Below are 14516 nucleotides of genomic sequence, written 5' to 3'. Positions count from 1 at the left end.
GAGAGGGAGACAAAGAAAACAGGAAGAAGCGACGAAAGAAAGAAAGAAGCAAGAAAAAGAAAGAGAAAAAAGAAAAAAGAGAAAGAGAGAGAGAGAGAGAGAGAGAGAGAGAGAGAGAGAGAGAGAGAGAGAGAGAGAGAGAGAGAGAGAGAGAGAGAGAGAGAGAGAGAGAGAGAGAGAGAGAGAGAAAATCAATAAAGAAACGAGATGAAGAAAGGAAGCAACAATAGGAACACAGGTATTAGGAAGGTAAGAAACAGGTAGAGGCAAAGTTAACAAAAGGTAAGAAGGAAATGTTACCCAATTACACAGGTAGGTAGGAAGGCAGGTTTTCTCTTTTTTTTTTCTTATCTAGTTTCCTCCGCCTTCCCTTTCTCAATTCCTGTCATTAATATCAATAACCTAACCTATCATGCCCTAACCAAAGCTAACCTAACCTCTCCAACCCTACCTAACCTAACCTAACCTAACGTACCTACCCTAACCTAAGCTAACCTACCCTACCCTAACCTTAGCTACCCTACCTAACCTAACCTAACCTAGCCTAACCTACCCTACCCTAACCTAAGCTAACCTAAGCTAACCTATCCTTACCTACCCTAAGCTAACCTAACCTATTCCCTTTCCTTCCCTTCACACATCCATATCCTCCTCCTATCCTTCCATCACCTAACCTAACCTAACCTAACCTAACCACACCACACCAAACCTAACCTAACCTAACCTATTCCCTTTCCTTCAATTCACACATCCATTTCTTCCTCCTATCCTTCCATCACCTAACCTACCCTAACCTAACCTATTCCCTTTCCTTCAATTCATACATCCATTTCCTCCTCCTATCGTTCCATCACCTAACCTACCCTAACCTAACCTAACCTGACCTATTCCCTTTCCTTCAATTCATACATCCATTTCCTCCTCCTATTCTTCCATCACAAAAACACAAAACACTGACTGTACCTCCTTCCCTTCAAACCCAATCCCCTCTTTTCATCCTTCCCTTCCTGACTCCGTGTAGCGACGCCTCCATCCTCGGTCCCTGGCCACGCTCGGTTCAGGCGCATGACACTAACACTTCCCAAAGCCTACACGCCCGCCGCCCTCCTCTCATCATCGGCTATTCACTCCCCGCTACACCCCGACTCGCAGGGCCTTTCAGCAAGTGTGTGCGATCAATACGGCCTTCCATTAAGACTCCATACGTGTTCACCTTGCATTTTGTTCCCTCCTGCAGGCACTTGCTTATGTATGCTCGTGTGTGTGTGTGTGTGTATGTGTGTGTGTGTGTGTGTGTGTGTGTGTGTGTGTGTTTGGGGGGGATGGTAAGACTTTCACACACACACACACACACACACACACACTCACACACATACACACCTTGCGTTTTTATTACCTCTTGCATGGATCTGTTTATGTATACCTGTGTGTGTGTGTGTGTGTGTGTGTGTGTGTGATGGCAAGACTTTCACACACACACACACACACACACACACACACACACACACACACACACACACAGCAAGGATCGGCGTAAAAGATAACAACACACTCGTGGATAGTAAACTTGTTGGGGAGTTATGTCGGGGAGGTGAATTGAGTGAGTGAGGGAGGGAGGGAGAGAGGCAAGGGAGGGAAGGGAGGGAAGGGGAGGGAAGGGAAGGGAGGGAGGGAGAGGCAAGGGAGGGAAGGGAGGGAATGGAGGGATTTTAGCGTGTTAACTCTCTCTCCGATTGCTTTCCTCTCCTTCCCTCCTTTCCTTTCCTCCCTGGTGCTATGCTAGGCTTTGCTATTCCCCTTAACGAGAGAGAGAAAGAGAGAGAGTCCTAAATGCTTCCACAATCAACTTCTGACATGCAGCTCCCGGTCTCGGTCTCGGTCTCGGTCTTGGTCTCTCTCTCTCTCTCTCTCTCTCTCTCTCTCTCTCTCTCTCTCTCTCTCTCTCTTCTCCTTTTACTCTTATTTCCCTCTGTTCTCTTTCTCTCTTCTCCTCTTATCTCTTTTCTTCTCTTATGATCATCTAACACGCTGCTCTCTCCCTCTCTTCTCTTTCTCTCTCTCTTCTCCTCAATATTTATCCCAACATCCTCGCTCTTCTCCCTCCCTCTTCTCTTTTCCTTATAGCACTAACAAACGTCTCCTCTCCTCCTCTCTCTCTCTTCTCCTTCCAGCATTTAACCCAACGTCTCCTCTACTCCTTATAGCATTAACCCAACGTCTCCTCTCCTCCTCTCTCTTCTCATTATAGCATTTAACCCTACGTCTCCTCTCCTTCGACTTTCAATAATCGTTTCACACTCCTTCATTTTCCATTAGCAACGATTTACACTTCGCGCACCCCAAAAATATGGCCTAACTTCGCCCTTCTCGGAGTCGTGTTGAAAGTTCCCCGCGTGTTCCTCCTAAGTGGGTCGCGTCGGGGCCAAATAAGACGGTTTTTTTTTTTCTCTCTCTCTCTACTTTGATTTCTTGCTTGGTTTGGTGACTTGAGACTTAGAGACGGTTTTCTATGGTGATTTGAAGGGGGTGTTAAGTCTTTGTTTGGTTGGGTTCTGGGTCTGAGTGTTACAGTCTCTGTTTTCTTTTGTTTTTCCTCTTTAAAATGTGTTCTAGAGGATTCAAAGATAAGACTACATAATTGTTTGCTTGATTATCTTCGCTTTTTTCACTATCCTCCTCCTCCTCCTTCTTCTCTTCATCATCTGTTCTTTGTTTTCTTCCTTGTTCTTCATCTTCTTCAGCTTGAATTCCTAATGATTCTAAGATATACCTACATACGTAAGCATTTGTTTGGGATTCCTCGCTTTTTCCTTCATCATAATCTCTTCTTTAATACGAATTCTAAATGACTCAAAGACGTTATTACATCCTCATTTGCTTGTTCACTTTCGCTTTCATCATAATCATATTTTCTTTGTTTTCCTTTGTTCTTCCTTTCTTCAAACATGAATTCCAAACGACTCAAACACATAACTACCCAATCATTCATCGTTTTCAGTCTCATCATTATCGTAATCATCTTCATCCCATAAGTGGAGATCAAAGAACGGATCACCACCACCATCACCACCACCGCCACCACCACCACCGCCATCATCATCTCATAAATGGAGGTCAAAGAAATCAATACTAGATGCCTCGGCCGACTCGCCTTACGCACCCACTGAAAGCCTTTGTTCCCCTTGGCCACAGGTGCAAGGACGAGGCAGCGAGAACACCTGTGGACACCTGTGAACACCTGGCGAGGACGAGGACGCTTCACTCACGCCACGAGTCCAGAGTAAACAATAGAGGCAAGTCGTAAAGAAGAATCTACGCGTAAACACAATGGAATCGACTCCCACACAAAGGATTTAACTCGGAAACACCTAAGATTTCACTCGTAAAGAAACAAGGAATCGACATTTAAATAAAAGTTCAGCTCGCAAGAAAAGGATTTAACTCTCGCAAACATGAGATTCTACACGTAAACAATGAAATCAAAACACACACAAAGGATTTAACTCGGAAAGACGTAAGATTTCATTCGAATAGAACAAGGAATCCAGTCAAATAAATGTTCAGCTCGCAAGAAAAGGACTTTACTCGCAAACAAGAGATGCTACACGTAAACAATGAAATCAGATCGCACACAAAGGATTTAAACTCGGATACACGTAAGATTTCACTCGTAAAGAACAAGGAATCCAGTTAAATAAATGTTAAGCTCGCATAAAAAAAGAACTTTACTCGCAAACATGAGGTTCCACACGTATACAATGAAATCAGATCCCATACAAAGGATTTAACTCGAAAAGACAAAATATTTCACTTGTAAACTAATAGAATCGACTATCAAATATAAAGTTCCGCTCGTAAACAAAAGAAGCAACTCACAAACAATAGGTTCCAGACTCACAAATAAAATGATCAGCGCACAAACAATAGATTCCACTCCTAAACAAAAGAATCTACACGGAAACAAAAGAATCAACGCAAATGCAAGATTCCAGATTCACAAATAATAGAATAACACAAAAAACAACAGATTCCAGTCGCAAATAAAAAGATCCGCCTACAAAAACAAGAATCAAGTCCCCCAAGCAAGATCCAACACCCCAAAACAAAAGGATCAAGATAAAAACAAAAGAATATCGAGACAAACAAGATTCCAGATACACAAACAATAGATTCCGCTCGCAAAAACAAAAGACAACAAACACAAACAAAAGAATGAACACAAAAATAATAGAGTTCAATTCCCCAAACAAAGGATCCGATTCCCTCAACAAAAGATTCCACTCCCAAACAAAAGAATCCAACTCGCCAATCTTTCCTTCACTTCACCTTTTTTTAAGTACGACAGTGACTGCAATTTTTATCGTTCCCTTTCCGGACACCTGGGCAGCCCCGCGTGAAATGGCCGAAAAGAAGGGGAAGGAGGGGAAGGGGGAGGATGAGAGAGGGGAGATGAAGGGAGAGAGGCGAAAGGAAGGGGAAGAAGGGGGGGGACAGAGGATGGATTAAAGGGGGATGAAGGGGAGGAGGAGGGGAAGGGGAAAGGAGAATGAGGGGGAGGGGAGAGAGGAAGGGAAAGGAGAGGAGGTGAAGTGGAAGGATGGGGGTAATGGGAGATGAAAAGAAGGGGAATGAGGGGAAGAGGGAGGAGGAGGAGGAGGAGGAGGAGGAGGAGGAGGAGGAAGGGAGGTAAAGGGTTGGACCATAACGTTCATACAATTCACAAACGTCAGCACAAACGCACACAAAAATAACATTATACAACAGCCTTTCTCTCTCTCTCTCTCTCTCTCTCTCACCTATTTTCCCTATTCCGTCTGCTATTTTCCATTTTTCCTTCTTTAGTCACAGCATTTATAGGACTCTCTCTCTCTCTCTCTCTCTCTCTCTCTCTCTCTCCTTTTATTCCTCTTCCATTTTTATCATCGTCCCTTTCTACTCGATCTACTCACATCATCCCCTCTCTCTCTCTCTCTCTCTCTCTCTCTCTCTCTCTCTCACCCAGCAACACACAGTCATCACCTTCCGTTAGTATTGTACATAAGTTCCCTTTTTTTTACCCCAACGAGAGCACACGGCAACAGGGTGGGCGGCAGGGGGCGTCGGGGTGCAAGGGAAGGGATCGCACGCCCCCGGAAATTACTGCCAGCACATCCCGGTGGCCCCCCTGTCCAGCCCCACCGCCCCCTGCCGCCCCCCTTCCCCCCGTGGTCTCCTAGCTGGCAACAGGACAAAGGCAAGATCGCCCTTCCTTTGTTTCAAAACTGACTACTATTTGGGAGGTGGGTGTCTTGCTCCTCCTGCCCCTCCTCCTCTCCCCGTGTGTGTGTGTGTGTGTGTGTGTGTGTGTGTGTGTGTGTGTGTGTGTTTGAGGGCTATAGAGGTACTGCATAGTTGATAGAAGGGGAAAAAAGGACATAAAAGTGAGTTAGTCAGTTGGTTATTTCGTAAGTTAGTTAGCTAGACATTCATTCACTCATTAATCCATTCATTCATTCATCATTCAGTCAAGCAGTCAGTCAATCAGTTAGTCAGTCAGTTACTTCGGTGGTCATTTCTTCCTTCCTTCCTTCCTTCCTTCCTTTCTTTCTTCCTTCATTCCGTCAATCATTAGTTAGTCAGTCAGTTACTTAGGCGGCCATTCCTTTCTTCCTTACTTTCTTCCTTCATTCCGTCAATCATTAGTTAGTCAGTCAGTTACGTAGGCGGCCATTTCTTCCTTCCTTCCTTCCGTCAATCATTAGTTAGTCAGTCAATTAGTTAGTGTGTATGTGCTCGTGTGTGTAAGCGTCCACCACTAACCAACACGTGTCACTGAGGAAGAGCAAGAGCAGGCAGATGCTGTACACGTATATCATAACGTTAAGTGGAGGGTCGGGGCGGCGTGTTCCTCCTCGCGCGCCGCTGGACACGAGCCGCGCAACCCCAGCAGCGGCAAATGGGCGACTCGGAGCAGCTAATAGCGAAGAAAACGTTCCCGGCGGACGCGACCCAACGATGAGGGATTTAGAGCACGCGCCGCACCTCACTACACGCTTGGATGTAATGGCGTAGGGGGGTAGTAGTAGTAGTTGCTTTTGTTGTCGCTTTTGTAGTAGTAAAAGGAGGAGGAGGAAAAAATGGAATAAAGGGAGAAAGAAAAGGAGGAAAAGAAGGAGGGGCTATGAAAACGAATGAAATAGTAAAAATAGAAATAATAATAATAACAAAAATAACAGCAAGTAGTAGTAGTAGTAGTAGTAGTAGTAGTAGCAGTAGTAGCAGCAGCAGCAGTGGAGCAGTGGAAGCCGTAAAAACACAATAATAATAATAATAATAATAATAATAATAATAATAATAATAATAATAATAATAATAACAGTAACAACAACAGCAGGCCGGGGACAGATAAACAGGCGGGGGGCGGGGGGAAAGGAAGGGGGGGGGGGGGTCAGGGCTCGGGTTCATGTGCGGGGCGAGTAAATTAAGTTTGTGACTTTCTAATGAGCGCGTTTGTAAACATGTATTTATTTTTGTAGAGATAGAAAGTCTCATTACCGCTGAAACACAAATGAATTAACTGGGCAAGTGCATGTGGTAACTTTTTGGCTTAGGTTAGGTCAGGTCAGGTCAGGGTGTGTTGAGTTAGATTAGGTCAGGATAGGTTAGATAGAGAGGGACAGAAAGGACGGAGAGGGACCGGGAGGGACAGAAAGGAACGGGGAGGGACATAAAGGAACAGAAGTGACATGTGGGGACAAGGAGGGCCAGCGCCGAACAGGGAGGGACAGGGTAGGACAGCGAGGGTCAGGGAGTGATAGGGAGGGACAGCACCGAACAGGGAGGGACAGGGTGGGACAGCGAAGGCCAGGTGTCACCTGTGTGTTAGGTTGGGTTAGGGTAGGTCAGGTTCGCTTAGGTCAGGTTATGTTATGTTAGGTTAGGTCAGGCTATGGTAAGTCAGGTTAGGTTAGGTCAGGGTAGGTTAGGTTAGGTTAGGTTAGGGTAGGTCAGGTTAGCTCATGTCAGGATATGTTATGTTAGGTTAGGTCAGGTTAAGGTAAGTCACCTTAGGTTAGGTTAGGTCAGGGTAACTTGAAACACATCACGGGCGGAAAGTTACGACAAAAATCAACAAAGAAAGAGCTCATTTTGTTGCGTGATAAATCTAATTACTGAGCAAGAATATATTAATGGATCCTTTACCTAATGAGTTTGCTGAGTTCACAAATCTATTGACTGTTTGGATTATAGTTAGATAAAAAGTGATCATCATGGATTAAAGGACAACCAATGATACAAGATATTTCAATGACTAATATAAATAAATAAAAAAAATGGACTTATAGGCGAGTAGCGGGCTTTTTGTTTTGCACTCTTTTTGTTACCCTTAAGCCATCTCCTTTGATTAAAAAAAAAGGTCAAATAATGTGTATAATTGATAACAGAAACACAGCGATACCAACAGAGCGGCATAAGCTTGATGGGACACACGAACACACTAACATCAGAGAGAAAAGTGGAGGACGTTGGGAAAGGCCTTTGTATTGCAGCGGACTGGCAATACCTGAAAATGATGATGCTTTACTACTCTCTCTCTCTCTCTCTCTCTCTCTCTCTCTCTCTCTCTCTCTCTCTCTCTCTCTCTCTCTCTCTCTCTCTCAACGCGGCACGATTTATCCCCTCGCCCTTCCTCTTGCTGGCTGTAGTAAAGGATAGTAGAGTAGCGTAGTGCGAGGTGGGGTGAAGCCGTACGGGGAGAGACCGCACGGGGGGAAACCGGACGGGAGGAAAACGGACGGAGGGGGACAATGGACAGGGAGGGACAGGGAGAGAGAGAGTGACAGGAAGGGACAGCAAGGTATAGGGAGGGACACGGAGGGATAAGAAAGGATAGGGAGGGACGGGAAGGGATGGGGAGGGTCAGAGAGGGACAAGGTGGGACAACGCCGAACAGGGAAAGCCAGGGTGGGACAGCGAGGCATAGGGAGGGACAAGGAGGGATAGGAAAGGATAGGGAGGGACGGGAAGGCCAGGGAGGGTCAGAGAGGTACAGTTAGGGACAGGGAGTGACAAGGACAGACGGGGAGGGACAGGAAGGTACAGGAAGGGCCAGGGTGGGACAGCAGGGGATAGGGAGGGACAAGGAGGGATAAGAAAGGATAGGGAGGGACGGGAAGGGCAGGGAGGGTCAGAGAGTGCCAGGGAGGGCCAGAGTGGGACAGCAAGGCACAGGGAGTGACACGGAGGGATAAGAAATGATAGGAAAGGATAGGGAGGGACAGGAAGGGCAGGGAGGGTCAGAGAGTGCCAGGGAGGGTCAGGGAGGGCCAAGGAGGGCTAGGGAGGGCCAGGGAGGGTGTCAGCTGCGGCACAATGGTCGGTGTTTGAAGGTATCGGCAGGCAGGCACCGGCTCTCGTCCCCATGGCAACCAGCAGCTCGCGCCCTTTGTTACTGGCAAGCAGAAGAGCCGACCGCCCGCCCGCCCGCCCCCTGGTCCCTCTAGCCGCCCCTCCTCCTCCTGCTCGGTGCTTCTCCTCCTCCTCCTACTCCTTCTCCTCCTCCTCCTGACGCCCTCTCACCGAGCCTGCCTCACCCCAAACCGTCGATTAAGCGGCTCTCTCACACACACACACACACACACACACACACACACACACATGCATACATACATACGCAGTCACCACCATCTCCTCCTCCTCCTCCTCCTCCTCTTCCTCGTGTTATATTCTCTCAAACAAACAAAATCATAAATATGTGCGCGGGTAATATGAGAGCTTGAGTAAAACGTGGACACACACACACACACACACACAATACATACATCCTACACTGCATAACCGGGACCGCAAGGAGGAGGAGGAGGAGGAGGAGGAGAGGAGGAGAAAGGAAGGGGTTAGGAGAAGGAGGGGAGGAAGGAACATGGAGAGGGCAGGAGGAGAGGAGTAAGAGGAGGGGGAAGAAGAGGAGGAGGGGAAGGACCTCTCGCCCAAGCCAGACTCAGCTCGGGGGTAAAGGAGGAGGAGGAGGAGGAGGAGGCGGCGGCTTGCAAGGTGAATCTGCCTTTAATTAGAACAACACGCTCAATACATTTCACATCAGGCACGTTCTGGCTGTCTTGGGGGCTCGGGCGACCTGCTACCACTCCTCCTACTGCTGCTGCTTGCTCCTGCTTTACCTGTCCCCCTTTCTTCCCTGCTTCCCCTTAAACTCACTCTTCCTCCCTCCTCCTGTTTCTATTCCATCCCTTTCCCTCCCCGTTCCTCTGTTCGCCTGCTTCTTATTTTTCCTCCTGCTCCTTCTCCTGCTTTACCTGTCCTACTTTCTTCCCTGCTTCCCCTTATTTTCCCTTTTCCACTCTCCTCCTGTTTCTGCTTCACCCCTTTCCCTGTTCCTATTCCCTCTCATTTCCCTGCTTCTTTTCCCTCCCCTTCCATCCTCCTGCTCCTTCTCCTGCTTCCCCTTACTTTCCCCCTTCCTTCCTCCTCTTGTTTCTGCTTCACCCCTTTCCATGTTCCTCTTTCCTTTCCATCCTTCCTCCCCTTCCCCTGCTTCTTCTTTTTCCTCCCTTTCCATCCTACTGCCCCTGCTCTTTCCCTTCCATCCTTCCTCCCCTTCCCCTGCTTCTTCTTTTTCCTCCCCCTAAATTCTCCCCCTTCCATCCTCCTCCTGTTCTATCCTTCCCCCTGTTCCCCCCTTCCTTCCCCTTCCTTTTTCCATCCTTCTGCTGTTTCTGCTACTCATTCTCCTGTCTCACTCCTCTCCCTGTCCCTTCCTTCCCTCTCTCTTCTGCTCCTGCTCCTGCTAAACCCGTTCACCCTCCCCCCTCGGTTGTCTGTTTCCCTGCTTCTGTCCGTCCCTTCCACGCCCCTCCCCCCTTCCTCCCTCTCTCCGCCGCCCCGGGCCAAGCAATAACCGACAAGCAGACGCGCGCTTCACAACTATTGAGTGGTCGCGGCCAGCCTGGGTTTGTGTACGATGGCCTTGGTCTTGGTCTGGGTCTTGGATTTTCTGTTTTCACGGGGTAACTTTTGTGTTCTGTCTGTCGTTTTCTTTCTTGTCTGTCTTTCCTTATTTTTTCTTTCTTTCTCTCTCAAGATGAATGAAAAAAGTGAAGGAAAGGCGACTCTATTCATTGTCTTCTATAGTGTGTGTGTGTGTGTGTGTATGTGTGTGTGTGTAAGCAAGGGCAGTCACTGTCTCAAGGTGAACTGGACGATTCCTCACAAACAAACTAACGAATTATACACACACACACACACACACACACACACACACACACACACACACACACACACACACAAACACACACACACACACACATAAACAGTCTTGCACATCATCAACTGACATATTTTTTACACTGTGCACACAACATTGCTACTCTCTCTCTCTCTCTCTCTCTCTCTCTCTCTCTCTCTCTCTCTCTCTCTCTCTCTCTCTCCTCGGAGCTGTAATTCCCTCCAATCCCCTTTCCGGCTTTGCTCTCTCTATCCCACCTCACGCATTCTCCCGTCTTCATTGCGATATCTTGTTATATTTGCCGCGGGGAAGGTAAGGAGGAAAGACAGGGGGAAAAGAGAAAGGGAAGGACAGGGAAAGAGAGGAAAGGGAAAGGGTGGGATGAAGGAGGAAGGACAAGAAGGATGGAAAGAATGAAGTGGAAGGAGAGGGAGGAAGAGGGGGGGAGAGGGAGAGAAAACAGGATGAGAGAGGAAGGGAGAGAAGGGGAAGGAAATAATAGGAAAGGAAAGAGAAAGGACGGGATGGAGGAAGAAGGACAAGAAGTAAAAGAAGGGAAGGATGGAGAGAGAGAGAGAGAGAGAGAGAGAGAGAGAGAGAGAGAGAGAGTACTAGACAGAGTATATATAATAGTAGAGGAAGATTATCAATGGGTTACTATACAGAGAAAGAAAATATGAATGAATGAGAGAGAGAGAGAGAGAGAGAGAGAGAGAGAGAGAGAGAGAGAGAGAGAGAGAGAGTACTAGACAGAGTATATAGTAATAGAGGAAGATTATCAAAGTTACTAATCAGAGAAAGAAAATATGAATGAATGAATCAATGAATGAATGAATGAAGAGAAAAAGTAAACAAACACGCAAGTCGGTAATTAAAAAAAGACAGTAAAGGAGTTGAATGATAAAACTAACTAATAAAAAACAAAGAAAACATCAAGAAACAAGACATGAAAGTGAAAACGGCGAGGCAGAGAAAGAGAAAAAGGAGCAATTTGAATAAAGATGAAGAATAGGAATTAAAAAAAAGAAAAAAAAACTATCATAGGCAACTTTCCCCGCAAAAAAGACGAAAAAAAAATAATAATAAGGATGAAAAGGCATAAAAATCAAGGAGAGGAAGGTTGCAAAAACATCACAATCACACACATAAATAAAGACAAATAAAACAATATAAGAATAGAAAACAAAAATACCAAACGGGCTTCTTTTTATATTTTTCTTTACGCCCTTGAAAAACTGTCTCCTTAGCTAAAAACAAAACAAAACAAAAAAAAGACAATAGAGGAAGTAAGGAACAAAGAAAACATCAAGAAACAATACAAGAAAGTGAAAACGAAGAGGCAGAGAAAAAGAGAAAAAGGAGCAATTTGAATAAAGATGAAGAACAGGAATTAAAAAAGAAAAAAACAAACAAGCTATCATAAGCAACTTTCCCCGCATAATTCCCCTGTATAATCCTCCATCAGTCAGGCCGCAACACTCACCACCTTTGGGTCGAAGTTGAAGGTGTGCTCGACGCGGAGGGGGCACTGCAGACCACACTTACAGGTGCCCTCCGTCACTAGGTAGTCAACAACTTCAGGTACACTTCGCAGCTCACTCCCGCTCGGGCTGAGGAAGAGACAAACAGGGATAAGTTCAGTGGGTGCGAGGAAGGGAATGAAGGGAAGGTGAGTGGGTTTTAGGGAGGGACTGAAGGGGTGCAAGGAGGGTGATTGGGTGGGTACAATCTTGGGGGTTAGTGAATGGGTACAAGAAAGGAGAAGAAGGAAGGAATGGGTACAAGAAAGGTAGAAGAATGGATGAATGGGTACAAAGAAGGGAGGTGTGAATGGATACAAGGATGGGAGATAAGAGAATAGAAAATAAGTGACCACGGTAATGTAAGGTTAGAGGAGAACTTAAGTGGGTATGAGGAAGGGAGGTGAATAGAATGGATACAAAAGAGGGAGATAAGTGACTGGATACAAGGAAGGGGGATAATTAAATGGATACACAACAGGGAGACGATTTAATGGATACAGGATATTTGAGTGGATACAAGAATGGAATATGATAAAATGGATACGAGAAAGGGGGATGACTGAATGGATGCAGGATAGGGAGGTGATTAAATATATACAAGGGAGATTATTATGGGTACAAGGAAGGGAGATGAGAGAGAATAGGTACAGGGAGGGAGGTGTGTGTGTGTAAATGTGTGTGTGTGTGTGTGTGTGTGTGTGTGTGTGTGTGTGTGTGTGTGTGTGTGTGTGTGTGTGTGTGTGTGTGTGTGTGTGTGTGTGTGTGTGTGTGTGTGTGTGTGTGTGTGTGTGTACGTGTGGCACTCTCTGGGCAATATTTGTGGTGATTTTATTCATAACTATTGGAAAGGGGTCTCTCTCTCTCTCTCTCTCTCTCTCTCTCTCTCTCTCTCTCTCTCTCTCTCTCTCTCTCCCTCCCTATCATTACAGATAACTCCCTACCTCCCTTACTAACTCTCCCTATCTCCTCCCTTATTCTGGAAAGAGCACTGCGGGGCCTGTGTGTGTGTGTGTGTGTGTGTGTGTGTGTGTGTGTGTGTGTGTGTGTGTGTGTGTGTGTGTGTGTGACACACACACACACACACACACACACACACACACACACACACATTTCCGGCGCTATGTTTATTTAGCGTTGGTCGCGTCCCTGCAGCAGCCTTGACCGCTCTCTCTCTCTCTCTCTGATAGTTCGAGTTATTGTTGTTATTTCTCGTGTTTTTCTTTTTTTTCCCTTCCTCTTCCTCCTCATACCCATCATCATCATCATCATCTCTCTCTCTCTCTCTCTCTCTCTCTCTCTCTCTCTCTCTCTCTCTCTCTCTCACAATCACCACCATTATCATATCCAGCATCTCCCTTCCTCCTTTTTCTCTTCCTCTTCATCTCCTTCCTCCCTCTCTCACCTCCGTTCCCTCCTCATCCATTCCCTTTCTCTTTTCCTCTTCTCTCCAGCATCCTCATCTAAAAAGCAACGTGTCTGCATACAATAAATACGAAACCATTTCCTTCCTCCATTCCTCCTCCTTCCCCTCTCTCTCCATCTTCTTCCTTTCACCTTCTATCCCAGCCTCAATCCTTCTCTCTCTCTTCAGCATCAATACACACAATAAATATAAAGTCCTTCCCTTCCTCCATCCCTCCTTCTTTCCCTCTCTCTTCATCTCCCACCTCATCCATCCTTCTCTCTATCTTCAGCATCATTCCAGCATCCATAATACAATAAATACAAACCCATTTTCTTCCTCAATCCCTCCTTCTTCTCTCTCTTCATCTCCCACCTCCCTCCTTCCATCATCTCCCATCTCCTCCATCCTTCTCTATTTTAATGGCATTGGAATCCACTTAAAGACACCTATCACGTCTGTCTGCCTGTGTGTGTGTGTGTGTGTGTGTGTGTGTGTGTGTGTGTGTGTGTGTGTGTGTGTGTGTGTGAGTGTCTTTAACTATCTGACTGTGTGCTTTTCTTCTTCAGACTTACTATTTTTTTTCCTTTCCCTTTTTTCTTCTTTCTTTTTCGTCTTTGTCTGTCTGTCTGTCTGTCTCTTTAACTGTCTGTCTGTGTATAACTCTCTCCTTCCTGATTTCCTTTTTTTCCCCTATATTCCTTCCTTTCTTTCATTTCCTATTCTTTTTATTTTCTTTCTTCCTTCCTTTATTTTCCTTTATCTCCGTCTCCCTTCCTTCCTTACGTCCTCCTTTTCCTTCCTTTCTTTCTCTCCTTTCCTTTCTTTTCTTCCATACTTCCCTACCTATTCATCTCCTTCCTTCTCTCCTCTCCTAATCCCTCCCTCCCTTCCTTCCTTTCTCTCTCTACCAGCTCCACTACGTTCCCTCCCTTTCTCCTTTCTCCCTTTTCCTTCTTTTCTTCTACACTTCCCTACCTATTCATCTCCTTCCTTCTCTCCTCTCCTAATCCCTCCCTCCCTTCCTTCCTTCCTTTCTCTCTCTATCAGCTCCTTTACGTTCCCTCCCTCCCTCCCTCCTCCCTCTCTCTCCCTCTCGCTCGGTCATTACACTTCCCGTCGTCAATGGCCTTTTTGGGAACGTATCATCACCCTCAGAGGCAAATGAGTCCCCGGGTCCTCTACGTTCCTTCACTATTACACTCATTAATCCCGCCCGGCCACGCCCTGACTCGCCTAATGAGCTCTCGATGAGGGAGGTGATTGCCTGATTATGCCTCTAGTGCGATGAGATGTGAGGGGTTACGGGGGAGGAGGAGGGGGGTCGTTAGGATAGATATAGATAGGTAAGGATGATGATGGGTGGGTAGAG

The 14516-nt window shown here is 46.3% G+C and overlaps 1 protein-coding gene across 1 annotated transcript in view; it reads right to left on the bottom strand.

Moving 5' to 3' along the window:
* LOC127002200 (trithorax group protein osa-like) overlaps positions 1 to 11858 on the bottom strand; it is a 97083-nt gene extending 85225 nt beyond the window's left edge. The window contains exon 1 of the mRNA XM_050867899.1: positions 11703 to 11858. The gene's annotated coding sequence lies outside the window, so the exon portion shown is untranslated. The remainder of the gene's footprint in view (positions 1 to 11702) is intronic.
* Positions 11859 to 14516: the final 2658 nt, after the last annotated feature.

This window comes from Eriocheir sinensis, chromosome 22 (assembly GCF_024679095.1).
Source record: "Eriocheir sinensis breed Jianghai 21 chromosome 22, ASM2467909v1, whole genome shotgun sequence".
Lineage (NCBI taxonomy): Eukaryota > Metazoa > Arthropoda > Malacostraca > Decapoda > Varunidae > Eriocheir > Eriocheir sinensis.
The sequence above is the reverse complement of the archived record's forward strand: the minus strand, read 5'-3'. Positions and strand labels throughout refer to the sequence as shown.